Raw genomic sequence first — 27,826 nt, 5'->3', positions numbered from 1 at the left:
GGGGTTATTAACTGCATCACAAAAAAGCTCAGCTAATAGGATACATAGTTCTCATGCATTTTGAAGCAAAGTTCTTGATTTTAGGAACACTTCACACAGGCAGAATCTAAAAAAGAGGAGGTTTTCTGAGTTTATTTAGCCTCAGGGTATTGTATGCAGCACAAACTTATAGACAATGACTGAATTTTATTAACATAATTTTTATAAGTACTATTTCTTGACTCTGCTGAGTTACAGTAACAACACTATCATAAAATGTCAGGATGCAAAATGCTCAATCTTTACCATATTTTTTTTAAATCTTCTACCAAATGGCTGGAGTATAAATAAAGCCAAGAGCTTAGTTTAGACTGAAAAAAACCCCCATATAGTCGATCATTAATGCATCGGTGAGGGAGTGTGCACCATTCAGCTACATCAGTACCAGAGGCAAAGGAACTATTTGCATATCAAATTCACAGATTAAAAATGTGAACAGATGACTGCTGAATATCTTGAGTCACAGTGTGGTTTCCTGCTTGTCAGTTTTTGGCAGTTATGAATTGTAACTTGAGCAAGTGGTAACAATAAAAACAGATTCAGAACCTGGCTCTCGGTTCTGGTTCCTGCTTTTATTACACTGATGCTCCGTTTAGTTTTAGTACTCAGGAAAGCATCACTTTATTTTAAAACAGCGTAAGAAATAAATATTGCACATGGAAAAAGTGTCCCTTAATCTAGAGTTAGTGCATGTGTATATAAACTGAATTGTTACGTTTAAGTTACCTACAGGTTAGTTGAGTATGTACACACACACACACACTCTGCCTTTCCAGCATACAGCCATGGAGGTATTTTCTCTCCCTCTCTGTCTGTCATGCACAGGCATTTTCATACTTGTTTCAGAAGAGCAAATTAGAAGTTACAGTGGATGCTGCCTAATAGCAACCAAGATATTAATGACTTCCGGTGAATAGCGACATTCTGCCAGGAACCAATCCCGTCCCATTGACTTTAATGTTCATGGGATCCAGATATTGGCAACAGCATGCTGCTCATTGAGAATTGGGGGGGGGGGGGGTGGCGGGAAAGAGGGGGGGAAGAAAGGCCCTGGATGCAGGCAGGTTTGCAGGACAGCAGCCAGGGAAGGAAGCACTAGGACTTGCCTTCTCTGGCTGCAGCCCCACACATCTGCCTGTGTCCAGAGAGTGCACTGAGATAAGGGACTGGTGGTGGCTGCATCCCTGCTCACCAGGGGTGTCCCAGCACTGTGAGCAAGGCAGCATCACAGAACAGACCTGCATCCAGTGATGAGCTGCCAAAATCTTAACAACCGGTTCCCTATAAAAAGTTCTGATTTAAGGGGGGGGGGAGCGGGGGAGGGGCCAGGGGAGAGATCCTCGTGGGGCTGGGGGCCCCTGCAGGGCCTGGGCCAATTGCCCCACTTGCCCCTTCCCCTCCCCTCTGGCCAGCCCTGGAGCTTGCAGCAGCCCCCCCGCACCACCTTGCTCGGCCTTTCAAAAAATGGCAGCAGGATGACTCCAGAGCTCAGCTGAGCTGCCCAGCTGGTGCCGGCGGCTGGCCACGCTGCAGCTGGGGGGAAGCGGGGGAAGGGCCGGGGGAGACTCAGCCTCCCCTGCTGGGAATCCTGGGAGCAACAGGATGGTCCGGCCCACGGACCAGAGTTATTTGCCCACCCCCTGGTCCTTTAACAACCGGTTCTCCACGGAGGTCTAATTTTAGCAACCGGTTCTTGAGAACCTGTGGGAACCTGCTCCAGCTCACCACTGCCTGCATCCCAGATGCCAGGGCTTTCCACGGGGAGCAGGGGCAATGAAGGACCACAGAGCTGTATGGTACTTCTCCCTGCTGCCCATGCAGCTCTGTGGGAACTCAGCACCCCCATACTCCCCTGCCCACAGCCTCCCCGCCCAGTCCGCACCCCATGGAAAGCCCCGGTATCCAGGCTGAAGCCCTCTTCTATGCTGCTGTCTTGCTTGCAGGCAGGTTTGCAGGGCTGAAGCCAGGCACATCCCAGCACTTCCTTTCCTGGCTGCAACCCCATAAGCCTGCCTTCTGCTCCTTAGCAACTGCCAGCTAATGGCAACTTTTCATTAGCAACCAATGGGTTGCTCATAAGTGGATTCTACAAACTTTGGAAGGTGATGGCACACTACTACCTTCACAAAGTTATCAGCTTCAGTCTTTGCTCTACATTACAATGAACACCGTACACAAGGTGCAAGTCATCAAGGTTAACCTTCAAAAGACGTTTTAGACTGAGACTAATGGACCTAGACCTACTTTTCACAGCTTGTTAGTACGGCCAAATTGATAAGCAACCACTGAATTTACTTACAGCCTTGGAGCAAAAGGCAATATAGCTAGAACACAATTCTGAGCATAAGTGCAGGCCCGTAAACCCTATCCAAAGAAATGTATGTGCTTTGATAATGTTGTTTCACCTTTTTTGTGTTTGGATCCAGCTTTAGTAAATGTTATTTCTGTGTTGTAGTGACGACTCCTTTAGCCTCTATTGTAAATAGCCTGACTGCATTTTCAGGATAAACATAATCTAAGGGAGTATATGTAAAAGTGGGCATACAAATCCTTGAATCAGATGGGAAATACTTTAATTATAATAGTTCATTTCAAATACTGTAAGCTTTATTTTGGAAGGTCCTCAAAGGGTATTTTGATTGGCTTAGACTTTTTTTATTGCCCTCTACCAAGTGGTGGATTAATTTTCCAATACAGACTGTATGATTTTAGGCTCTGATTCTATAGCACACTTAAGTGCATGCTTAAACATCCGCTTAAGTCCAATTGAGTTCAGTTGCACCTGCTAACCCTATTCCAGTCTGCAGGTGGATGGACCCAAAACAACATATAATGAAATTAATGGAAGGACTTCAGTGGGTGTTAGATCTGCCCCAATAGCTGAATTTTAGCACTACTGGTTCTGACCACAATCTATCATTTAAGAAGTATTATCCAAACATTTCAGAAACTCAGAATGTTTCAACTTATGTTTGGTTAAACACAAACACAAAGTGAAGGGTCAGAGTGGTGGGAAAACAAACTCATTCTATCCAGAACAGTTTGCCCTTCCCTAGTGATGACTCTGGTATATTCTTTCCTCCTGATGTCCTGTTCTTCCCAGTTAAGGTTTCTGAAGTTCTTTGTCAGATAAGACAGAAATATCTCTGCCATACAAGTTACTTAATGGCAGGCTAATGTTTCACATTTCTCAGGACATTGGCCAACAGGCTGCCAGGGAACTGGCGAGAGCCATGAGTACATCTGGAACATTTACAATGTTCTTGATTTTTGAATAAACAATGAAGGAAGCATCCTGTCCTATGAGTGAGTGGGAAAACAGTATCAGATGGAAAAGTCTCGAGTAAAACTGGCCTGCTGTGAATCAGAGTTGTTTTCCTCACATCTTTTATAAAGAAGACATAAGGCAGTACACACATGGCAAGGTTTCAGGGTCTGAGAATTACATGGGATGTGACCCCTTGCCATCTAACAAGTGGAAATTTGCTTCCTCACTCATCTGATTAATAAGAAGTAGAGCTGGCCAAAATTTCCCCGGAAAAATTGTCAGCAAAATGATAAACAATGACATGTGCTTGGCTGTACCAGGCAATAATGTAGACAAAACCAACTTATTTATCTCTAGTTTCCATGAGAGTCTGTTTTGAATGCACAGGATGGGGAAATGCTCTTTGTTGTGTTTGGAGTGAAAATAAGCTTTCTGAGGCAAATTAGGGGGAAAAAAACCCCAAACCACGTTAGTTTCGGAATGACATGAGGAGTTAATTTCAATTCAAACTGGTTTCACAGAAATCACACCCATATCACCTTGCAATCAGGATATTGCAGGACAAGACAGTCAACCAATTAAATACGAGTATAAGTAGTTATATAACATGAAAAACTGTCATTTGCTGACCAATAGTCTCGAGGAATAACATTTACCTCGCAAATTCTGGAATCTGATGAAGCTGTTCCTGGGTAGTCTTCCCCAGCCCACAGAAAGGAATCTGTGGGTGAAAAACATCTTGCCACATGAAAGAGTCGGGGAATAAGGGGGCAATATGCCAAATTTTTCACTTTTCATAGAGACTCAGCATAAACATAGTTTTCCCCATGCTGTTTTGCCCAGTGATGCTAATGTTCTTCTTAGTGTATGCTCAGGTCATACTATATAGCGTTGCCTTTGTCAGTCACATTGCATGGCATGGCATATCTCAATGTTCTGCTAGTAGAGGGAAGATGGATCCAAAGCAAGGAGAGCGGTACCTATGGTCAAGAGAGGGATTTTCATCTGCTGATTCAGTATCAGGCTCCAGTTTAACTACAACAAACCACAGAACTCCAAAGAAGCTCTTTGGCTGTCAGACACAGAAATGGAATTTCCATTGAATTAGGCTCCATTAGATTTTAGAGTTGTTAATAGGAGTTGAAAATCTTGATGTGCTGCCATCTCATATAACAAACAGAATGCAAACACATTGAAAAAAATCAAATCAAACAAAACACACTGTAGAATGGAGAAATTCAGTCACTGAAGCCAACATCACAGTTAAGGAATGCAAATAAATAAAAAGAAAAAAGTTGTTTTCCAAAAACGACAAATAATGATTTAAGCTCTGCCCTAGGGAATTTTGAACTAATCTCATTGTTAAACAGAATAAACACCAAGGAGATTAACAGTGTTTCCTAAACAAGTATTATAATATTATTTTGAAGGCTGGTTATCATTTTGAATAGGGAAAAGGGTTATCTTAATCAGCTTTATTGGTTGTACACTGTCAGCCTCTAATGTAATTAGCATGCCATTAGTAATTCCATGAGTAAAGATCTTGTCAAAATATACTTGTAATCCTTTAAAGAACCATAAGAGTATCTAGTGTAATATTTGGGGCACTAGCCAGTTGAAATGAGAAAATATCATCTTGCATGGAGAGAAATCTTTTCTTAAAACTATCTCAGCCAAGGACACCGTGTACAACTTTATATGCTGTAATGTAGATGTAATTGTTGGTCTCAGGATTTATTAGATTGCACTGTAAATCACACAGTGATAAACATAAATGGAAAATAGTTTTTAATTTTGCAGCCATCAGGGACTTCCCACGTCCTATTCTATTACCCAGAGGCACAACAACATGCACAGTAATTGTTATTAGGGAAGGGGATCCAGAAACTGCATAAGAGGACTACAAATTAAACTCCATCAAGTGCACAGATTGTAGGGGAATAAGATGTTCTTTCTGCATATGGTGAATTGTCCATACATACAATAATAATTACATTGACTTCTTTCTGTAAAATAATTAGTGTGATTTATGGAAATAATATTAAGAATACAATTTTCTTTAACAAGGGCATAATTTGTGCCGGTTTGAGTCCTAGGTGGTATTTATTTCAGGGTTTGATACAGAATTGCTTCCTAATGCCATTTTTAATAAACATATCTCCATAGGTTTCAAAGTTTCTGATGCAGTACTACCCGGCATGATGGAAGAGGTGAACCATCAACAATTCCGTAGTTTGGTTTTCCTTTTTCCATAGTCAGGAACTTCTGTTTTGGAGAAGGAGGTTTATGCCTTTTAACTGCAAACATATCTTTCAACTAACTCTGAAAGATGCCATGATTTGTGCATGGGTAAGAAGCATTATTAATACCCTTGAGTTGTAGCAATAAAACTACATACAGGCCCTTTCAATAGCTTGTCTTTTTCCATGGCACACTTGTGTATTTTTTTTTCAACATACTAAGAAGATCAAGAATACGTGTTGGAGGGATATCAGAGTGTACCAGCAATCATCAATTAATGCAGGGAACCAGGTTTGTTTGATAAAGGGTATGACAAACTCTTCCTTCTTTGGCAGACTTTCTTCCTCATTGTTTTATGAGGATGTATTTATAAGATCCAGGATAAGAACTGAAGGGATACCAAAGTGCAGCAATATTTTTCTACAGAAAAAGTAATATGTGATCATACAATTAATGGCAGTATCATAATGTATACACACATGGGAAAAAATAAGATTCCACAGGCAAACTTTTGAGTGCTTCCCTCCGCAACCTCAACATTTTTTTAAACATATTTTTATATGTAATTAACAATATAGGGCCAGATTGTGGAGTCCTTACTTACCCTACTGAGCACTTAGCTGTATAGTCCCTGATCCTGTAAAGACTTACTCGTGTGTTTAGCTTTCAAAGAGTAGTCCCACTGAAATCCCGTTTACTTCAGTGGAACTACTTGCCTGAGTAAGGGTACGTCTACACTACAGGATTATTCCGATTTTACATAAACCGATTTAGCAAAACAGATTGTATAAAATCGAGTGCGCGCGGCCACACTAAACACATTAAATCGGTGGTGTGCGTCCACGGTCCGAGGCTAGCGTCGACTTCTGGAGCGTTGCACTGTGGGTAGCTATTCCGTAGCTATCCCATAGTTCCCGCAGCCTCCCCCGCCCCTTGGAATTTCCGGGTTGAGATCCCAGTGCTTGATGGGGCAAAAATCATTGTCGCGGGTGGTTCTGGGTACAGCCTCACCCCTCCCTCCCTGAAAGCAGCAGACAACCGTTTCGCGCCTTTTTTGCTTTGTGAACTGTGCAGACGCCATAACACAGCAAGCATGGACCCTGCTCAGCTCAATACCGCAATCGTGCATGTTTTAAACACCTCGCGCACTCTCGTGCAGTATATGGTGAACCAGGACCTTCAAACCGAGGCGAGGAGGAGGCGGATACGGCAGCGCGGCGATGACAGTGATGAGGACGTAGACACAGAATTCTCTCAAACTGCGGGCCCCTGCGCTTTGGAGATCCTGATGGTAATGGGGCAGATTCTATCCATTGAACGCCGATTTTGGGCCCGGGAAACAAGCACTGACTGGTAGGACCGCATTGTGTTGCAGGTGTGGGACGATTCCCAGTGGCTGCGAAACTTTCGCATGCGTAAGGGCACTTTCATGGAACTTTGTGACTTGCTTGCCCCTGCCCTGAAACGCCATAATAGCAAGATGAGAGCAGCCCTCACAGTAGAGAAGCGAGTGGCGATAGCCCTGTGGAAGCTTGCAACGCCAGACAGCTACCGGTCAGTCGGGAATCAATTTGGAGTTGGAAAATCTACTGTGGGGGCTGCTGTGATGCAAGTAGCCAAAGCAATCACTAAGCTGCTGCTATGAAAGGTTGTGACTCTGGGAAACGTGCAGGCCATAGTGGATGGCTTTGCTGCACTGGGATTCCCTAACTGTGGTGGGGCGATAGATGGAACCCATATCCCTATCTTGGCACCGGAGCGCCAGGGCACCCAGTACGTAAACCGGAAGGGGTACTTTTCAATGGTGTTGCAAGCACTGGTGGATCACAAGGGACGTTTCACCAACATCCACGTGGGATGGCCAGGGAGGGTTCATGACGCTCGCGTATTCAGAAGCACTACTCTGTTTAAATGGCTGCAGCAAGGGAATTACTTCCCAGACCAGAAAATAACAGTTGGAGATGTTGAAATGCCTGTCGTTATCCTGGGGGACCCAGCCTACCCCTTGATGCCATGGCTCATGAAGCCATACACAGGCAGCCTGGACAGTGGTCAGGATCTGTTCAATTACAGGCTGAGCAAGTGCAGAATGGTGGTGGAATGTGCATTTGGCCGTTTAAAGGCGCGCTGGCGCACATTACTGACTCGCTCAGACCTCAGCCAAACCAATGTCCCCTATGTTATTGCTGCTTGCTGTATTCTCCACAATCTCTGTGAGAGTAAGGGGGAGACCTTTATGGCGGGGTGGGAGGCTGAGGCAAATCACCTGGCCGCTGATTACGCGCAGCCAGACACCAGGGAGATTAGAAGAGCACACCAGGAAGTGGTGCGCATCAGAGAAGCTTTGAAAACGAGCTTCATCAATGGCCAGGGTACAGTGTGACTTCTGTGTTTGTTGATGAACACCCACCACCCTTGATTGACTCATTCCCTATAAGCAACTCACCCTCCCCCTTCAAGTACAGCTTACTTATGCAAATAAAGTCACTATAGTATAAAAATCATGAATTCTTTATTAATTAATTATAAAAAGAGGGAGAGAAGTAAGGGTGTGGTTTGGGAGGAGGATAGGAGGGATGGAGAAGGCCATTAAAAAATGTCACAGTAATGACAGCCTTCTGGTTGGGCTGTCCATGGGGGTGGAGTGGGCGGGTGCACGGAGCCTCCCCCCACGCGTTCTTACACGTCTGGGTGAGGAGGATGTGGAACATGGTGAGGGTTGAGGGTGGTTATACAGGGGCTGCAGTGGCACTCTGTGATCCTGCTGCCATTCCTGAAGCTCCACCAGACGCCGGAGCATGTCAGTTTGATCATGCAGCAGCCCCAGAGTTGCATCCCGCCACCGCTGATTTTCCTGCCGGTCTTCCTGCCGCCACCTCTCATCTCGGGTGTCCCTCCTGTCCTCACGTTCACTGGCATCTTTCCTGTAATTTGATACCACATCCTTCCACTCATTCAGATGAGCTCTTTCCTTGCGTGTAACTTCCATAATATCCGAGAACATTTCATCTCGCGTCTTCTTTTTCCTCCGCCTTATCTGTGCTAGCCTTTGGGATGGAGGAGGGCTTGAAAAATTTGCAGCTGCATGAGGGAGAGAAATATTTAAAAAGATACATTTTACAGAACAATGGTTATACTCTTTCACAGTGAACAGCACTATTCACCTTACATAGCACATGTGATTTCCCTACAAGGTCGCATTTTTCATCTTAATACTGAGTGCCTGCAGCTCTGGAGTTACAGATCTCACAGACACAGGTCCGGGCATCAGAATTCAGCTTGCATGCGGCCATGGTAAGCACTGTCTTTCGGTTTCTGTAGTGATTTACCCCTCCCCCCAACGCATGGCTAATACCATGCTAGCTCCCTGCTAATCAACACCCTTCCCACCCCCCCACCCACTGCGTGGCTGGTAGCTTGGGGAAGATCCCCGCTGACCAAACACGAAAAAGATCATCGGCATTTCACTCCTCCCATCCCCCCGCTTGGCTACGTGCAGGAAAGGGGTTTTTTTTAAGCTGCTGCAATCCACGAACCCAGTAGGAAAATGGCCATCCCCCTTACTTAAATTCCTGATTTTTAACCAGGTTACCCTGAATGATATCACTTTGCTAAGGATAACACAGCGAGATAAAGAACGGATGCTTCTTGAATGCCAGCAATCACTGGGACCATACGCAGCTATGCTTTGCCATGCAAGGATACCTGATTACTTGCTACATTCATGGCGTGGTAAAGTGTCCTACCATGGTGGGCGGAACAAGGCTGCCTTCTGCAAAGGCTTCTGGAGTACCTCCAGGAGCGCTTCATCGAGATGTCCCTGGAGGATTTCCTCTCAATCCCCGGACATGTTAACAAACTTTTCTAAGTTACTATACTGTCTGCGAATGCATCCCAAGTCCTCAGGGCAAATCAATCATTAAAAAACGCTTGCTTAAAAAACAATGTTTGCTATTTGCAAAGGTACACTCACCAGAGGTCCCTTCCATGGTGTCATTGTCTGGGATAGTTGCTTGGGAGGGCTGGGAGGGTAATTCCGTCAGGGTGAGAAAAAGCTCCTGGGGCTCACGGAGTGCTGTGTGCTCTCTGCTAGGTCGTCCTCCTCTTCTTCATCTTCATCTTCCCCGTCCGCATAATCCTCAGACATGGCAGAGATTACAACCCCCACCTCGGAATCCACGGTCAGGGGTGGGGTACTTGTGGCGCAGCCCCCTAAAATTGCATGCAGCTCAGCATAGAAGCGGCATGTTTTTCGACCTGCCCCGGACCTTCCGTTTGCTTCTTTGGTTTTCTGGTAGGCTTGTCTGAGCTCCTTAACTTTCACTCTGCACTGCAGTGAGTCCCTGCTGTGGCCTTTATCCGTCATAGCCTTAGAAATTCTTTCAAATACTTTTTCATTTCGTCTTTTGGAACGCAGTTCTGTTAGCACTGAATCCTCTCCCCATATAGCGATCAGATCCAGTATCTCCCATGCAGTCCATGCTGGGGCTCTTTTTCGATTCTCAGGAGACTGCATTGTTACCTGTGCAGATGAGCTGTGTGTGGTCACCTGTGCTGATGAGCTCTCCACGCTGGGGAAGCAGGAAATGAATTTCAAAAGTTCGCGGGGCTTTTCCTGTCTACCTGGCCAGTGCATCAGAGTTCAGAATGCTGTCCAGAGCGGTCACTGGTGCACTGTGGGATACCGCCCGGAGGCCAATACCGTCGATTTGCGGCCACACTAACCCTATTCCGATATGTTAATCCCGATATTAGCGCTACTCCTCTCGTCGGGGAGGAGTACAGAAACCGATTTAAAGAGCCATTAAAATCGATATAAGGTGCCTCCTAGTGTGGACGGGTGTGGTGTTAAATCGGTTTTACGCTCCTAAAACCGGTTTAAACACCTAGTGTAGACCAGGCTTAAGTGTCCTGCCAGGATGAGTGACAGCTCCACAACCAGGCCCAAGAATAATTTGTATTTACACAGTAGAGTGCTTTTCATCCAGGGAGCTGAGGATATTTTTGTTAAACTAATGTGAGTAAACATTACAATCCTCATCATTTTTCAGATGGGGAAATGAGATACAGAGAATTTAAACTCATGATTTGCCAAAGGTCACATAACAAGCCTGTGGCAGACCCAGAGGTATTATCCACATCAACTGATACCCAGGGTCAGTTTTTCAAATATTTTTAGGCACCTAGAGCTGCAGATAGGCATCTACTGAAAATCCCACTAAGCACCTATCTGTTTCAGTAGGGCAGCTTAATACCTTTAAAAATCTGGTCCCTGGTCCTTAGTGTTAGCCACAAGACCATCATTGGCTCTCATTCAGTAATCAAAACTGAATAAAAGAACGAAGTACATTTTGCAGTGCAGTATCACAGTTTCAAATTCTAATGATTAGATAGTGTTCCTTCCCAGTTCTGTCCCCTATGCTTGCTTTCTTATTACTACTTGCCTCTACTTTGGTATGATAACTCCCTCCCCATCCCCACCCACACTACCCTTAGAGAATAATCTGTTTGTCTCTGTACTCCACAATCCTTCTCCTGGTAGAATAGTCATTAATCTACTGTCCATGCTTCAAACATATTTTGTCAAGTTTTTCTTATTTTTCCTTTTGCCAATTTCACCATCATTTCCCAAAATGCTACTAGCAATTAAGTTGACCCATCTGGCAGTGTTATTATTATACCATTAAGCCAATACAGTAGAGATGGTAGAAACTGGTTAAAACGTATAATATTTTATATCTAGATAGATAGAGATTATATATATATATAGAATCTATATAAAGTTATTTATTTAAGTTAGCTCCATTATGCTAAAGACTTGGATAATTTCAGCGCAATGGAGCATGAGGCAAACAACAAAACTCATATGCCTTGACAAAAGTAGCATAACAAGCACAAATATATTTGGCAGTAGTAGCTTTTATTTGCAAACTGAAAATGACTGATTTTCTCGCTACCCAGATTTTAAAGGTTTGGCAATTCGCTGAGGCAGATAGGTATTAGAGCCAGATCTACTTTGCTCTTACGTAAAGGCTTTGTTTAAATACCGGTATTTAGTACCAGGTGTAGGAGAACAGGGAAAATGCCCCCTTCATTTTATGCAGTAAATGCACCTGCTGACATATGAGGAAAATAAATCTTGTGCTTGTTTGCCAAATGTGGATTCTCTTGCGTGGAGTCATTCCGAACTGACTATTGTGATGCTGTAGCAGGAAGGTCTGATGACCAGCTGCCCTAGTGGTCAGACTTACAGTTTTGGCCAGTCTGAGTCCATAGCTGAGGCTCTCTCTGGGATCACTAATCACCCCCTCATGTTCCAATTATTCCCTCAGAGCTTGGTCACTACAAAGGTAGGGGGAGGAGCAGGGGGCATGGCAAGTTAGGAGGACCCAGGCCCACTGACTACCCCGGTCCAACCTGGGGCTCTAGGGGTTTACTAAATCATTCAGCCCACTCATTGAGCTACCCCTAACTGTTTCTCCCAGGTCACTTCCCACCAGTCTGGAGCTCCTCAGTTTGCAGCATGGTTGCTGGCTTAGCAGACTCTCCTCAGTCTGTCAATTGTCCTGTTCAGTCAGTCACTCTCTCTTAGGGCTTTCAGCTTCCAAAGAAGGGCAGGAGGGAGAATCCAAGTCCCTTCTGCTAGAGCAGCCTTCACAAAACTTTGACACTCTGGTCACAGCTCTCCACATCAGCCTTGCTTCTTGATGCCACAGGCAACTCATTCCACCCTTTTCCTGGACTATCAGTGTCCTTTTCAGGTGTTCCTCCACTGCAAACATGCCTTGCACCTGTTGAGGGGTGGGGCCTCCCTAGCCCAGTATTGCTTTACTCTCTGTCCTGGTTCAGTGTGGGGCTTGTTAACCTGGGGCCACAGATGCCAATCATGCTTTCAGCAGCAATGGTTCATTCTAGCTACGGATGACAGTGATCTAGAACACTGGCTGAGGAGGCAGTGCTGCAACATTCATTCCTGTCCAAAGACTCCAGAATTTGGAAGCAGTAGTTTTGGGGGAGATATCAGAACTAGAGAGGCTTAGCAGGTATGAAGGAATAAATCGCAAAACTAGCAGCTATGATGAAAAGACACTTAAAAGATACTTAATGGAGGCAGCAATGCCAACTGATTGGAATAGGAGACAGTCATGAGATATGAGTTCTGTTTCTCACTCTTCTACAGATTTATGTGAGAGTATGGCCGAGTCACTGAGGAGTACAGCTGAGTGGGAAATGGTTTTCCTGTCCCCCGAGGATTTGAGATTTCCAAAAAATTTCCCTTCCTAAATCAGGACAAAAAAAAACCTCTAAAAAAACTGCTGAAACTGCAAAAAAAATCCATACCCAATAATCCAAAATATAGTTCAGACTGGATCAAAATGTTCTGTTTTTATAGTTTCAAAATGTTTTGTTTCAGTTTTATGCAGCGTAGTTGTAGTCATGTTGGTTCCAGCCTATTAGAGAGACAGCCAATATCTTTTACCTCAGCCACCTTGCTTCAGTTTTCACTTTTAAGTATTAACCAACAATTAACAAATTTTGAAATAAAGAGTCATTTTCAAACTAAAAAATAAAACTTCCTTTCAAAACTGTCAGAAAGAGCCATCTGAATAGTTTTGAAACTTTCTTCCAGTTGGTAGATTAATCTAAACTGACCCTTTGTCATGAACAATTTCAGTTTTGACAAACTGGCACCTTCCCCCACAAAAAAGTATTTTGTCCAAAAAATCCCAACCACCCTTATTTAGAGCCTACTCCACAGTCCATTGAAGAGAATTCCACTGACTTCAGGGGCATTGGATCAGGCTTTGAGCCTCTCTGTGCTTCAGTTTTGCCAGGGGCAAAATGGGGATAATCATCCTTACCTAAAGCACTTCAAGATTCTCACAGGAAAGGCACTATGGAAACTGCAAGTCGTCATGTGTTCACTCAATATTCAGTGCAGGTTCACCAAAAGCCCACATATCTTGGCAAACATTTAATTAACCTGCCCCAAGTCAGAGGTTTGTAACAAAATTGAGAACATTTCAGTGGGTTTCAGGTTTCAGCACGAAAACTTCACACACCTGTACTTAAGAAGCCTGGTACAAAATAATCGCTCTCTCAAGTGCAAAAGAGATTTTTAAGTTTAAAGTAGGACAGACTCTAAAGTATTTGGCTAATTCGTTTGTTTACCTGATCTTCCTCATACTGCACTATAAAAACATAGAAGGCTTCTGCGTATGTTTAGAATCCTGATATGTCAAATGCAAAAATCTTTGTACAAGTAAATGGATGAATCCAAAGAGGTTGGAGTTGACGGTGGAGTTTCCATGGAGAAAGAAGATGGTGGAACACAGCATCTGTTGTTCCAATCCCAAGTACGTGGCAATCAGCTGTACAAAAACAGTGTTAACGCTGTATCTGTTATCAACATGCAAGTCCCATTGTCTCACATTCCAGCCTTTGTCAACCACATTGCGGAATGCATTTCCTCAATAGCTGATTTGCAGCTGAGCAAGCTAATTTCACATGGTTACTGATTCCTGGACAATTACGATGTCACTGGAGCTTGGCAATGGCTCCAAATACTAATGACATAAGAACATTATCTCTGTAACATGCCACATGCTAGTTTTACATGAGAGCATAAAAAACTGGAATGTGCATCAAGCATTTTCACCTTCTCTTTCTCAAGCAAAAACACACTTTCCATACCCTTTCCCTGTGGCAGGAAGGCTCTGAATCCCCCTTTCCACACCTTGGCAGGGACTTTGTATGCCCCCTCCTGTCCCCCCATCTTTCCCATCCCTTCCATGCCCAGCCCTCTGTATGCTCCCCTATTTCCTTCCCCTCATGCCAAGGTCTCTGTGTGCTGCTCTATTTCTCCTATGACAGGGCCTCTATGTTCCCCCAATTCCCCCACTCCTGGTCCCTGCCCCCCCTCCATTCCCCAATTTCCCTGCCTATCTCCACTTCCCCCACTTCCTGCTTAAATGCGCATCCACACGCTTACCTCTTTGCAGGTCCCTGTTCCCCTCCTCCCCTACCCCCACCCCTACCACTGCGGGTTCCTACTTCCTCCTGTCTCCACTCGTCCGCCTTCTCCCCGCAGGTTGTGTTACAAAGAAACGTCATTGTTAGACCTTGCTTCACTCAGCCAAGTCAAAAATACAGGTATCTAATAAATAGATTTGTATCAAGTATCAAACCTACTGTGCATGTGTGAATTATATTATGCCCACACAGGAGCATATCTTGCTATTAAATGAACTCAAGTAATGACAGAGAATTGGGATTGTCAAGGAAGCTCAAGGCACCAACTCCAACTCCCTTAGCTTCTTTCAAAAAGCCCAGCCCTAAAAGCATAGCTTGAAATCGCTGTTTTATTGCCACCACTGAAAATGTTAGAATTAACAAACTCGCTTATACTCAGCACATACTCGAATCTAGCACCGTAAACTCAACTCAGAATCAACAAGTCATTTAGAGGTCACTTTTTGAAATACAGCACTAAATGCAATTCCAGGAGGATGGTTTAAAATGTGATATCATTTATACTCTTTTATATTAGTTTACTACAATAGTAACTCAGCAAAACATCCATGCAATTAATTTGACTGGTGTCAACTTTTAACACTTCTTATTCTCTGGGAAAGAAAAACATATCTGTAGAAAATCTTTTAATCTTCTGTGGGCTAATTAGTTCTGTTTCAAGTGGCTCAGTTTAATACACACAGGTACTGAGCGAAAAGAGAAACAATCATTCCATTCCTATAGTGGGGCAGGGTGGGGCCTCACACTTTGGACGTGTCATTAATTATCAGTATCTTCAGCCCAAAAGGTTTTGGGAAAATGTCAAAATATTCTTTACACTGTCAAAAGACTATGCAAAGAGTACCTAAAGCTTAAGGGCTTGGCTACACTTACAAATTTGCAGCGTTGCAGCAGGGTGTGAAAACACACCCTCTCCAGCGCTGCAAATTGCGGCGCTGCAAAGCGCCAGTGTGGTCAAAGCCCCAGCGCTGGGAGCGCGGCTCCCAGCGCTGTACGTTATTCCCCACAGGGAGGTGGAGTACGGACAGCGCTGGGAGAGCTCTGCTTTGACTACACTTAGCGCTTCAAAGCGCTGCCGCGGCAGCGCTTTGAAGTGTAAGTGTAGCCAAAGCCTAAATAGCTAGCACGTCAGAATGCAAACGTGGCACTCATTCAGGAATAGTATTTTGCACGTGAAACAGTATAGAAAATAAATATATTCTATGGTAAATGAGGTTGATAATGGAAAAGAATAAGATAGGTAAGGAAATCTGTTTTTCTTTTGAGTGATAACATTTTTAATTAAGCAAATTAAAAGGAATATCTCTACTTTTTTTAATTGAAACAGAATCAATGGTGACTGTTTAACAAAGCTGACATCTCTATAACAGAGTCAGCAGCAGTAATAAGATATGTAATTTGGGCTTTTACATGGGAGAAGCCTGGGGGTTCTTCTCCTTATTCCCCACCCCCATGGGAATAAGTGATTTGTAGTTATTCTATCTGAGGCATTTTGAGAAATTACTACTATTTATGACAGCTTCATGGCAAATGCTGAGCAAGTCCAGACAGTGACCATGGTTGGAGATGAGTATCTCAGCCTCTACGCACCCTCTCATTCTTTTTTTAAAAGCACTCTCCGAAAAATAAATGTCATGCCTCTAGAAAAAGCTGGATTAACAGGTCCAAGCAAACAAGTGTAACACACAGGCCCAATGTATGTTGCTTCCCCTTTTAGAAGCTGGTTCACATAAGAGGATAAGAACCTACTACTTCTACAAGCTAGAGGAGGCACTCCCTGTAGTTCAAGGGGGAAGTGTTTCCCTTCTGGTGCGCGAAGTCCTTAGTTCAAGTCCTACCACCAAACAACCAATATTTTTTTCTAGCTGTGGTTTGGAATTATGGCCCTGTGTAGTTGTTTTCACAGGGCATTGGTGAAATGCACAGCACTTGCGAGGTCTGTCTGTATTTGCTCAATTTCTAAGGTCTTGTTGTGACATTGCACCCCATAATGCTTTGTTTATGGGAATATGTTTATGAAAGTAAATATGACATAACTGGAATATGTTTTATGCTAGATATGCCATGTAACACATCTCTGCAAAGGTTATGATCTACTGGATATATTCATCCTATTTGTATGCATGTATCATTTTTGTATTTGAAGTTATGAATATTGGCTATGTACTTGTTTAATTTTAAGTAGCCTCAGTGAAGCAGTTGGTCAGCTTCCTGAGAAAAGACTATTCTCAGTAAGTGCCAAATCAAGAAACACTTAAGCCAACAATGAACTTGGAGACACCAATCCACATCTGGGCTTTCCCAGGAATGTGGCCTGGCTGGTAAGGAACTCAGACATGCATGGACATGTGACTTGCCCATGTGACTCCAAAACTCCATCTTCTGGAGTGCTGGATTCTGCATAGGAGAGAGGAGAGGGTCTCCACCCACAAGAGAAAGTCTATTTAAGATCCTGGGAGACCCCTCCATTTTGTCTTCAGCTAGCTCAAGAGGTAGCCTTTCCACCCCTAAAGGGGTGCATATCAGTATTATAGAGGGCAAACAATTTACGAGTTTACCCCGTATAAGCTTTATACAGGGTAAAACGGATTTATTTGGGGTTTGGACCCCATTGGGAGCTGGGTACCTGAGTGTTGGAGACAGGAGTACTTCTTAAGCTGTTTTCAGTTAAGCCTGAAGTTTGTGGGATGTGGTTCAGACCTGGGTCTGTGTTTGTAGCAAGCTAGCGTGTCTGGCTCAAACAAGGCAAGGTTCTGAAGTCCCAAGCTGCCAGGGAAAACGGGCTCAGAGGTAGTCTCAGCACATCAATTGGCAATCCCAAGGGGTTTTCTGTGATCCAACCCGTCACACTTGTCTACACTAGAAAATTGTACTGCTTTAACTACATCAATATAGCTGAAGCAGTACCTCACTAGTGTGGCTGAAGGTATATCATTATTATATAGGTCTCTCTTTTACCATACAGAAAGGAGAATAATTATACAAGGCATCTTTTTACCAATATAATTGTATCTACACTAGGGCTATTTTGGTAAGAATTTAACAGCCCCTAACTGAAATATCATTGGTTCTCAGCCCGTGAGCCCAATTAGAACACATATACAAGCCGATGTCACATAGGCTACAGCTAGTATATATTTGTTTTCTTTTTAGTGACTAAAACACCCTCAAACTGCACAGTTGCCTGGAGTACTTTCAACCTTTTTTTTTTTTTTAAGCGAACCTATTGTTTCTGCTCCAGAGAGGTTTTAAGGTCCTGTCAAAGGACATAATCTGATGCCAAGCGACTAAGCTTTTGTTAACGTCTCCATATTTTATATAGTACTGCTAGTTTATCATCTTCTTTTCACACACCAGTCAACAAGAAGGCAATATGCTTTACCCTCTGTATGAATGGTGCTATATAAAAATCAAAATCTATTTTGCTTTAACCATATGTATAAATCCTGGTCTCACCTCAACAGTCTCACATTTAGGCTTACAAACACATTACTAGAGGAGTTATGTTATTGATTAAATGATTAAAAACTCAGGAAAGGAACAAAGACCAAAGTGAAATGATTTATTCTTGCGTGTTCCATGGCAGCTTTTGAGGGAAATAAGTTCGTGCCCCAGAAAATTATTGTGATAACAGTTACTGCTTCTAATTGCACTGGCTATGGGGACTGGGGGATGTCACAGAAGAGGGGCTACATGGCCTACACATGGCCATTTTCCAGTCTTAGATTCCTTGAGCTCAGAGTTGGTCTCAAAGATCATTGGGTTTCTGAGGCTGAGCTCCTAATTCGTCTTTGCAAGGGGGAAAGACTCACCCCTTTCCATAAGAATTCATATTATTCAGCCCTATTATCTTCCCCTTCACTCTCTCACATGGGCAAGGATGATCCAAGCCATTTTTAGGATTTCCCAATATCATCACCATGCACTCCACTCTTCTAGGATTATGATCTTTTGCTGCTTTCAGAACAGAAAGGAATTTTAATTCTCTGATTGACTAGTAAGGGAGATAAATTGCTTTCTTCCTTATCCTGTTGGTCAAGTGAAGTTTGTGCCTTGATATTTAGTAAAAGTAGATAATATGGAGAGAACATGGCAAATATCACTAGAGCTTCATTTTCAGCTCCATAGTAAAAAACTTTTGGGAGCAACTATATTTAGTTCTTTTAATAGTTCTCCTACTACATCAATCTCTGCAGGCCTTTAACTATTGTTTGCTGCTGTTTGAATTCTCTCAAATTTCTTCTGATTTTTCAGATGCTTCAGGGCCATGTGCTGTACTCTGTGTCCCAAGGACCATCTTATGCGATATGTATAGAGAAGGGCCATGCTCCTTGGCAAAGTGTCTTGCCACGTGCAGCACAAATTTGCATAGGTTTTCTTTTTCATTGCGACAGCCATCCCCTGCTTCCTGCCTCCATCGCTTCTTGGCTGCAGGAGGAGGGGTCACTGTATGGGGAGCTGCTTTCCCCTCCACCCAACTCCGTGCATCTGGACCTCCCATACCCAGATACCCCTACCAAGCCTCACCCTGTACACCCAGAACCCCCCTAGCCCTCCATACCCAAATCCCACCCAACTGAACCTCAACTCCTGCATCTAGAGCCCCTCTGCCCCCAGCCTCTAGACCCCCACCCTTGCACCCATACCACCCCCCAGTGAGCTTCTTGCACTCAAACCCTGACACTGATGAGCACTACTCCCCTACACCACTCTGAGCTCCCACATCCAGACCCCCATGCCACTGACCACCAACTAGCTGCACCCAGACCCCCCCACCAGCACCCAGACCCCTCTCCTGAGCCCCAACCACCTTCACCTGGAAGCCCCTACAGAGTCCCATTGCCCCTGCACTTGGAACCCCACCCCCGAGTGAGCCTCTGTGCATCCAGATCCCCCCCCCCCACCTAGCAGGGCTGCCCGAGGGGGCCGGGGTGCGTGCAAGTGGGGCAATTGGCCCCGGGCTCCGCAGGGGCCCCGCAACAGTCCGGGTCTTTGGCGGCATTTCAGCGGCAGGGGGCCCTTCAGTGCTGCCGAAGACGCCAAGCGACTGAAGGGCCCCCACCGCCAAAATGCTGCCGAAGACATGGACCGCCGACAGGTGAGTACAAACACTGCAGATCCCCCACTTTTGCCCCAGGCCCCCTGAATCCCCTGGGTGGCCCTGACACCTAGACCCTCCCAGAGCTGCCTGCACCCAGATTGTCCCACACAGAACCCTCTCACCCCACACCTGGATCCCCCCCCACTGAGCCCCTTCACACTTGGATCCTGCCTGGTTGCAGGGCTGCCCAGACGATTCCGGGGGCCCGGGGTATTCGGCGGCGGGGGGGCCCTTCCGTTCCGGGACACGCCGCCAAAGTGCCCCGAAGACCCGCGGCAGGGCTCCCCCCCCACCGAATTACCGCCGAAGTGGGACCTGCCGCTGAAATGCAGCCCGGTCTTCGGCGGTAATTCGGCGGTGGGGGGCCCCCCGCCGCGGGTCTTCAGGGCACTTCGGTGGCGGGTCCCGGAACGGAAGGGCCCCCTGCCGCCGAATTACCGCCGAAGACCGAGCTGAACTTCGGCGGCGGGTCCCGCTCCGTCTTCAGCGGTAATTCGCCAGTGGGGGGTCCTTCCGCCCCGGAGCGGAAGGACCCCCCCGCCGGCGAAGACCGGGAGTGAAGAAGCTCCTGCGCCCGGCCCCGCAAGAGTTTTCCGGGCCCCCCGGAGCGAGTGAGGGACCCCGCTCCAGGGGCCCCAAAAAACTCTCGTGGGGGCCCCTGTGGAGCTCGGGGCAAATTGCCCCTCTTGCCCCCCCCCCCCGTCTGGGCGGCCCTGCCTGGTTGAGCCTGCCTGCTCCACACCTGGTGTGCCTGGTGCAGAGGGGCAGGCCCAGGCCTTGTGCTGTGTCAGGGTCGAGTGTAACCTCACCACTGAGTCCATGTCTCAGTGGTGGGGGTGGGGGGACCTGCAGGGTGATCTCCCTCCTTCATGCAGCCAATGGCTTGTGCTCCACCCTGCCATGCTGGAGCCTCTGCATTTATTTGACAAATATAACTTGCAGAAATTTTAAATATTGTGCACAGAATCTTCAATTTTTTGGCACAGAATGCCCTCAGGAGTAACACTTTGTCCTGCACTTTGTGAGCTGCATTGTTCCAGAGGTGTGCAGCTGTTGTTGTGGTTCATAGATCAAAATTTGGTCTTTGATGTAGGTGTGGCTTGATCCATTAATAGCTTTGAAGATTAGGATTAAAGCCTTCAACTGCTGTCAGAAGCTGACTGGGGGCCAGGGGAGGGACTTGAGTATAGGCCTGATGTGCTCATAGGGGCTTACGTCACAGAGAAGGTGGGCAGCTGCATTCTGTACCAGGTAGAGCTTATGCATCATCTATGCATTCACCTTCGGATACAGTGAATTACAGCAATCCATCTGGAGGTGACAAATGCAAGAAACAGTGTGGCTAGGTCACTGTCTGGGAGGAAGGGACAAAATTTCCTAGCAAGGTGGAGGTGAAAGAAGACATTTTTAGAATTGATGCTGCTTGGTCATCCAAGCTTAGTAAGAGCTAAGCAAAATCCCGAGGCTTCACACCATTGTATTGAATAGGGGCTGTATGCCTTTGATGGGAGAGGACACAAAATCTCAGCTAGTTGTTCAACGTATTTCCCCTTTTCAGCCATCATCATTCATATATATATGACCACCTCATGGTACATCATCTTCAATATTACTACTTTCCAACTATCTCCTTTTCATGGAGTGTATATAACCCATGCTAGCCTACAACAAAGGGGTTAATCTAGGTGCTGCTTGGCAGCCTGACAGCAGCATGGGGATAAAAAAATCTGGAAAGCAGTGGGGCAGGGTGGCTGTCAGACTCAGGAGCAAGCAAGCTGCTGAGAAGCCACTCAGAGGCAGCACCCTGAGAATGAATGACCAGGCCAACAGGCTGGAAAGCCCATGGAAACCAGGGGAGGAAGGAAGGAAGTTCAGGGTACAGCCAGAGTCACTAAGTCCTGATTCTGCCTGTCTCACTTAAGGGCCCTGAGCTGGAAACCAGTGGAGAGGGTGGGCCTGGGTTCCCCTACCAACACTTTGAGAAACTTAAGAACTGAGCGGATTTCTGGACTCCCTTGGCATCAGGACCAGCTGACCCCACCAAGAATAAAGAGGAAACCCAAACACCCAAGTGGGACTCAGACAAGGGGAACTGACTGACTGCCCTGCCAGACCAAGCAAACTCTGGCGCAATGCTCTATCCAGCCAGAGGGGGCACTGTTCCATTGACTCATCAGCCCACACTCTCTTTTACGGGCTAGTTGTGTCTTAGAGTTTTTCCAGGTATATTAACGACTGTTTTTTAGGTGGAATTTTATATATTTTTAAGACTAGAAGGAATCATTATGATCATCTAATCTAAATCATATTGCTTAACACAGGCCATAGTAATTCCTGCAGTGGAGCCAGTTATTCTTCCCTAGTATGTAAGGGAATACCACCAAGCCTTCCAACCTGTGGATGAATTAGAGTGTATCTCCATTAGTGACCCCAGGTGACAAGTTTACCTCTTCCCTTGCTAAAATGTTCCAATGGTTAATTAGCCTGTACCTATCTATGTGGGTGGGAGGGGTGTGTTCCCCATAAATGTGTGCTGAGAGGGGAACCCTACTGCACAAATCTCACCCCTCCTGAGGGCGAAGATGTTGGCTCCCACTTCAACAACATCCCCAAGCACCTGCTGAAGACCCAGCAATACTGCTCTACCTTGGGGGGAAATCGGGAGCCAGGAATGTGCATCATTGCTTGGACTCAGTGGGAATCCTCCTGAGCCAGTGATACAGCCCCAGGTTGAATTACCTTTTCAATGGCCACCTCTGTGTGGTGGAAACTCAATTCATGGAGCTCCTAGAGGCAGCCAGTTTGAAGAAGCCTCATCAGTTCTGCATCCACCTGTTCTTGGGGAGCAGTAGAGTTTATACAGTGGGGCCTCGAGAAAAGTATTTAGAGGGAACACCAAGATGGGAACGGGGCAGAGTTTACATGTCCCAAGGCCTCTTCTAGAAATATTGCTGTGGGAGGGCTATGTATTCCTTACCTCTTTGTGCCCTTTTCACTCTTTTTTGTCCTGACTGGTTTTAAATATGGAGAGGACTGAGGCTCTGGTAGTTGGGGCACTGGCCTGGTATGTAGGAGACCCAGGTTTGAGTCCCTACTCCACCGCAGAGTTCCTGTGTGAACCTAGGCAAGTCACTTAGTGTCTCTGTTCCTTAGTTCCCTCTCTGAACATGGGATCTTGGAGAGGGAATGGGCACCACTGGAATAAAAGCATTTAAATGATGCCCTTACAGCTGAGTCAGCAATAGGATATATGCAGGGCCGGCTCCAGACCCCAGCGCGCCAAGCGCGTGCGTGGGGCGGCATTTTCCCTGGAGGGTGGCAGGCGGGTCCGGCGGACCTTCCGCAGTCATGCCTGCGGGAGGTCCACCGGAGCTGCGGGACAGCGGACCTCCCGCAGGCATGACTGCGGAGGGTGCGCTGGTCCCGCGGCTCGGGTGAACCTCCCGCAGACATGCCTGCAGATACTCCACCGGAGCCGCCGGACCAGTGAACCCTCCCTGCAGCTGCGGGAGGTCCACTGGAGCCGCGGGACCAGCGGATCCTCCGCAATCATGCCTGCGGGAGGTCCACTGGTCCCCCGGCTCTGGTGCACCTCCCGCACGCATGACTGCTTGGGGTGGCCAAATTGCTAGAGCCGCCTCTGGATATATGGATGGGTTTTAAGTATCATCTGAGACTTTAACTTACCTTTTTTTCCCCTTTCAGAAAACAAACAAACAAACAAACAAACAAATTTCCTGAATCAGCTCCCTCAGACTTGACACATGGCTGCCCAGGACCCTTCATTTTTACAATTCTTCAATCTGTTTTCTATCCAAGCCAATATGAATTGATTTTAACTATATTTTACACTTTGTCTAAATCTGTATTTATTTCCTTTAAAAATGCAGTGAAGTTTGTTTGGCCTGACTTGCTCCTTATATCTCCTGTTGCAGTTTATTATGGGGCTTCAGAGTTTTTCAAAAAATAATCCCAATGGTGGAAAAAATGTCTTGGACCAAGTTTCAGTAAGCGAATACCCCATCACATAGGTACTGTAATTTGCCTTTTATTCAATTTTCACTTACCTCTTTACTTCTGTGAAGACTTCCTTGTTTCTGTTTGCGGTAGAATGTCTTCATGCCAGCAGAGCTAAAATAGTATCCAGATCATATTCCTAGAAGAGATGAGTGCATGATGTTGATGTTGGGAAATCATAAAAATATTCACTAGTTGGAGCCGCTGGAATGCTATTTACAAGAGCAAAAAAAAAAAAAAAAAAAAAAAAAAAAAGTACAGGGGAGTGATAACCTACCAGAAAATAGATGATTTAATAATTAACATTTACAGGCCACTGATGAGGAACTAGCTAAACAAATTCGTATTTTCTGGTGTTCTAATTCTGAAGTCTCTTCTGAGGCAAAGCTTTCATTGATTTCCATGGGAGTTTTGCCTCAGTAAAGACTCAGTAAATACACAAGGCTTTGGCAAACAGGTGCTTTAATTTATTTGCCCCTGGTTAGCTGTGATGTTTTTCTGTGTGTGCCAGATTGTGATCAACACTATTGCTTCCTTCCAACGATGCTAGCTGGGGGGAGAAGGTTGTGGGACTGGATGGTCTGAGAGGGGTCAGCCCACTGTTGATTGGGAGAGAATATAAAGGAAATTCAGGAACTCCCCAGAGCCATTACCTGGGAAAACACATTGTTTCCTGTGACAACATGCCTCTTTCATCACCTCAGGGATCAGCTTTTCTTCCTCCGGCATTGAGGGGGCCTGATGTAAATATTTCATGGTGGTTTACTTACAATATTTCACAGGGTATACCTTAGGGCTGCTTTAAACAAAAAACTTGCATTGCCTAACCCCCCCTGGAGTACTGCCTCTTCTTATACTGTTGCCAGCCACCCTCTCTAACCCATTTTGGGCCCAGCTATGCTGGGAACTAAAGCCTGCTCCCCAGACAGAAATAAACACAAGATTTCCTCTTACAGGAAAAACAGCTCTTTACCTAGGAGAAGCCTTTTTCCCCTCACTGCACACAACCTTTCTGCAGCATGCTTCTCATTCCTTCTCTTTTCTATCTCCCTGGAAGAGGTTTTTAAAGGTCACAGACTGCCCTTAATTAGATTCAGGTGTCCATAATTAACCTAATGTAACCTTTTTCAATTCATAGGAAAAAGGGCTTTAACCATTCTAAGACTGATATACCTGTCTTCAACTACTCTTCCAGAACTATCAGGTCTGACTTTGTCACACCCTCTATTTTTCTTCATAATAGAAAGTAGTAAAAAGGCTACAGTATATTTCGTAGAATGGTGAAGTCTAAGGGCTTGTCTACTTAAGGAAGTTAGTGCCCCAAAAGTTAGGGCGTGAATTTAGAGCACACTGGCTATGCTGCACTAACTCCCCCCGTGAACATTTTTACTGCACATTGGCACTAAAGGTATGTGTCTACGCTACATTTTAAAATGTGTGCAGCAAGTCTCAGAGCCTAGGTCAACAGTTTTGGGCTCACACTATGATGTTAAGAACAGCCTGAGCTTCTAAATAGCTATTCTTAACACCATAGCGTGAGCCCGTGTCTGTAGACCCTGGCTCTGAGACTTGCTGCCAAAAGCTTTAAAATGCAGCATGGACATACTCTAGTGGGGCTGGTCCACACTAAGAAGCGGGGTCGAATTAGGGTACGCAAATTCAGCTACGTGAATAGCGTAGCTGAATTCGAAGTACCCTAGTTCGAACTACTCACCCATCCAGACGCCGCGGAATCGAAGTCCGCGGCTCCAAAGTCGACTCCGCCACCGCCGTTTGCAGTGGTGGAGTACCGGAGTCGACCGTGGCGCTTCCGGAGTTCGAACTATCGCGTCCAGATTAGACGCGATAGTTGGAATTCCGAGAAGTCAAACTCACCACGTCGACCCGGCTGGTAAGTGTAGACTAGCCCCAAGAGGCTTCTGGTGGTTTAGCTTAGTACACTTTCAAGTGGACTAAGGGCTAGTCTACATGGTGCATTAGTCTGCCCTAAAGTGGTGGAGGAGACATACCCATCTAGCTCTGATCGAGCTAGCACACTAAAAGTAGAGTGTAGCCACAGCACCATGTGGGGTGGGAGGTGCTAATTGTCTGAGTACAATCCTGACCAAGACACTAAGCACGTACTTGGGGCAGCTAGCTCCTGCCACTGCTGGTGCTGTCACAGCTATGCTCTATTTTTAACACACTAGCTCAAGCGCACCTAGACAGATATGTCTGCTCCAGCTGGAATTTACACTACCAGCTCCAAGTGTGGACATACCCTTAGAAGTATGGAACCTCTCTAAAGCAGTGCCTCTATTATTAAATCTTTCCTGAGAAGTGCAAGGAGATAGACCTTTCCTGTGTGCAAATGACTATGTAGGTGCTTTAACAAAGTGAGGATTAGCGAGAGTCTCCCATAAATAGTATATCAGGTTTTTTCCTAAACTGGTGGTGGTCCAACTTTTTATACCACTTCATACTGGAGAAAACCCCACTTCACTCCCAGATTCCCACACCTTTTCCTAGGATTCTCTCTTTTAGGCTGTGGCTACACTTAGCGCTTCAAAGCGCTGCCGCGGCAGCGCTTTGAAGCGCTAAGTGTAGTCAAAGCGCCAGCGCTGGGAGAAAGCTCTCCCAGCGCTGTCCGTACTCCACCTCCCTGTGGGGAATAACGGACAGCGCTGGGAGCCGTGCTCCCAGCACTGGGGCTTTGACCACACTGGCGCTTTGCAGCGCCGCAATTTGCAGCGCTGGAGAGGGTGTGTTTTCACCCTGCTGCAGCGCTGCAAATTTGTAAGTGTAGCCAAGCCCTTAGAGAGCCTGGGGCTTGCACAGCAGCAGAAGGGAGTTTGCAAAACTGGTAGTCTTGTGGACTGTTGTTTGAAAGAGTACTTGATAGGGCTATTTCCAGGTTTAACTGCCAATAGTTAAAGTGAGGCAGTAAACATTTCTGTACTAGAAAACTGTAAAAGAAACATTGTAATATTTAGTTTTATGTGAAATTGTGGATATTTTTGAGAAATATTTTAGTTTTGCCAATTTTTATGCACCTGAAGTTTCCCATTTGCAGGTAATTTCAAGGAAACAGGAATTTGCCTGCAAGCTACTTAGTAACTATTTCTTTTAGATATGGGCTCATTTTTAAATGAAAATTATTCTGATTTAGTGCAATTTTATTTTTTTTAAAGGCCCAGTTTGGACTTTTAAGTCTGCTAACATTTCAAGCATTTCAAATATCTGTACAGATATTTTCTACATCTTTAATTTTAATTCATCATTAAATAAAAGGCACTTTACAGGTATTAAGTGTAAGCTCATTATTTCTAATGTGATTGATGGATTTGAAAAAGGAATTTAATTAAACATCCAGTTCTGACCTCAGATAACCTTAATAATGTTTCTTAGCCTAGCAACCACATTATACCAAATCTAATGCAGCTTTACAAAAATGTTACACTAGTATATATGAATTTTAGCATAGGGGCAGCAATTCTCTTGTTAATCTAATATTTTGCTTACATTAGTTTTACTGCAAACAGAAAAAGGAGGGACCAGTCATTAATAGTATGCAACAAGTGCAAGAGAATAATCATGGTGTTTGTAAGGGTGGCAAAAGTCATTGAACAAACATGGACAAAACAAAATGCAAGAATAAATCACCCAGCGTACACTGGAGCCAAGAAATGTCAAAATACAGAGAGGCTCACTGGGGAAAGAAAAGGAAGCAGTATACATATGTTTGTCTGAAAAACACTTAAAGGCCTCTTCAGACAGAGAGATTACTATCTATACAGTATGTGAACAGCATGTTAAAAATTAGAAGGCTGTCAGAAAAATGCTTACTGGAAAAAAAATTAAATATTGCCTGACATCATTCCAATGGGGTCAAAGCTTGGCGGTCTCAGCCCTCTACTTGTTTAGAAATGGGGAAGGAGAGGGTGGCGAGTTATATAGGCCCGTGGGGCCCATGCTCCAGCAATATTCCCGAAGGTGGGCCCAGCTCCACCAACGTTTGGGCCCCAGGCCCTGTGCTTTGGGGGTCCCCACACCAGGGGTCGGCAATGTGGGCGCTCTCACCTCAGGGGCAGCTCCCCCCAGCCCCGGAGAGGCCCCAGCGCTGACTCAGCTTACAGCCCATTGGCCGG

At 45.4% G+C, this 27,826-nt stretch overlaps 1 long non-coding RNA gene across 1 annotated transcript; it reads right to left on the bottom strand.

Moving 5' to 3' along the window:
• LOC123376940 lies at window positions 1-27,826 on the bottom strand. The gene is made up of 4 exons (XR_006582002.1): window positions 27,759-27,826; window positions 23,750-23,838; window positions 3,964-4,028; window positions 1-106 (listed from the first exon to the last, which is right to left on the bottom strand). It is a non-coding gene; the product is annotated as an uncharacterized LOC123376940 (long non-coding RNA).

The sequence above is a fragment of the Mauremys mutica genome, chromosome 9 (assembly GCF_020497125.1).
Source record: "Mauremys mutica isolate MM-2020 ecotype Southern chromosome 9, ASM2049712v1, whole genome shotgun sequence".
NCBI classification, from domain to species: domain Eukaryota; kingdom Metazoa; phylum Chordata; order Testudines; family Geoemydidae; genus Mauremys; species Mauremys mutica.
This window is presented reverse-complemented; position numbering and strand designations above follow the sequence as displayed.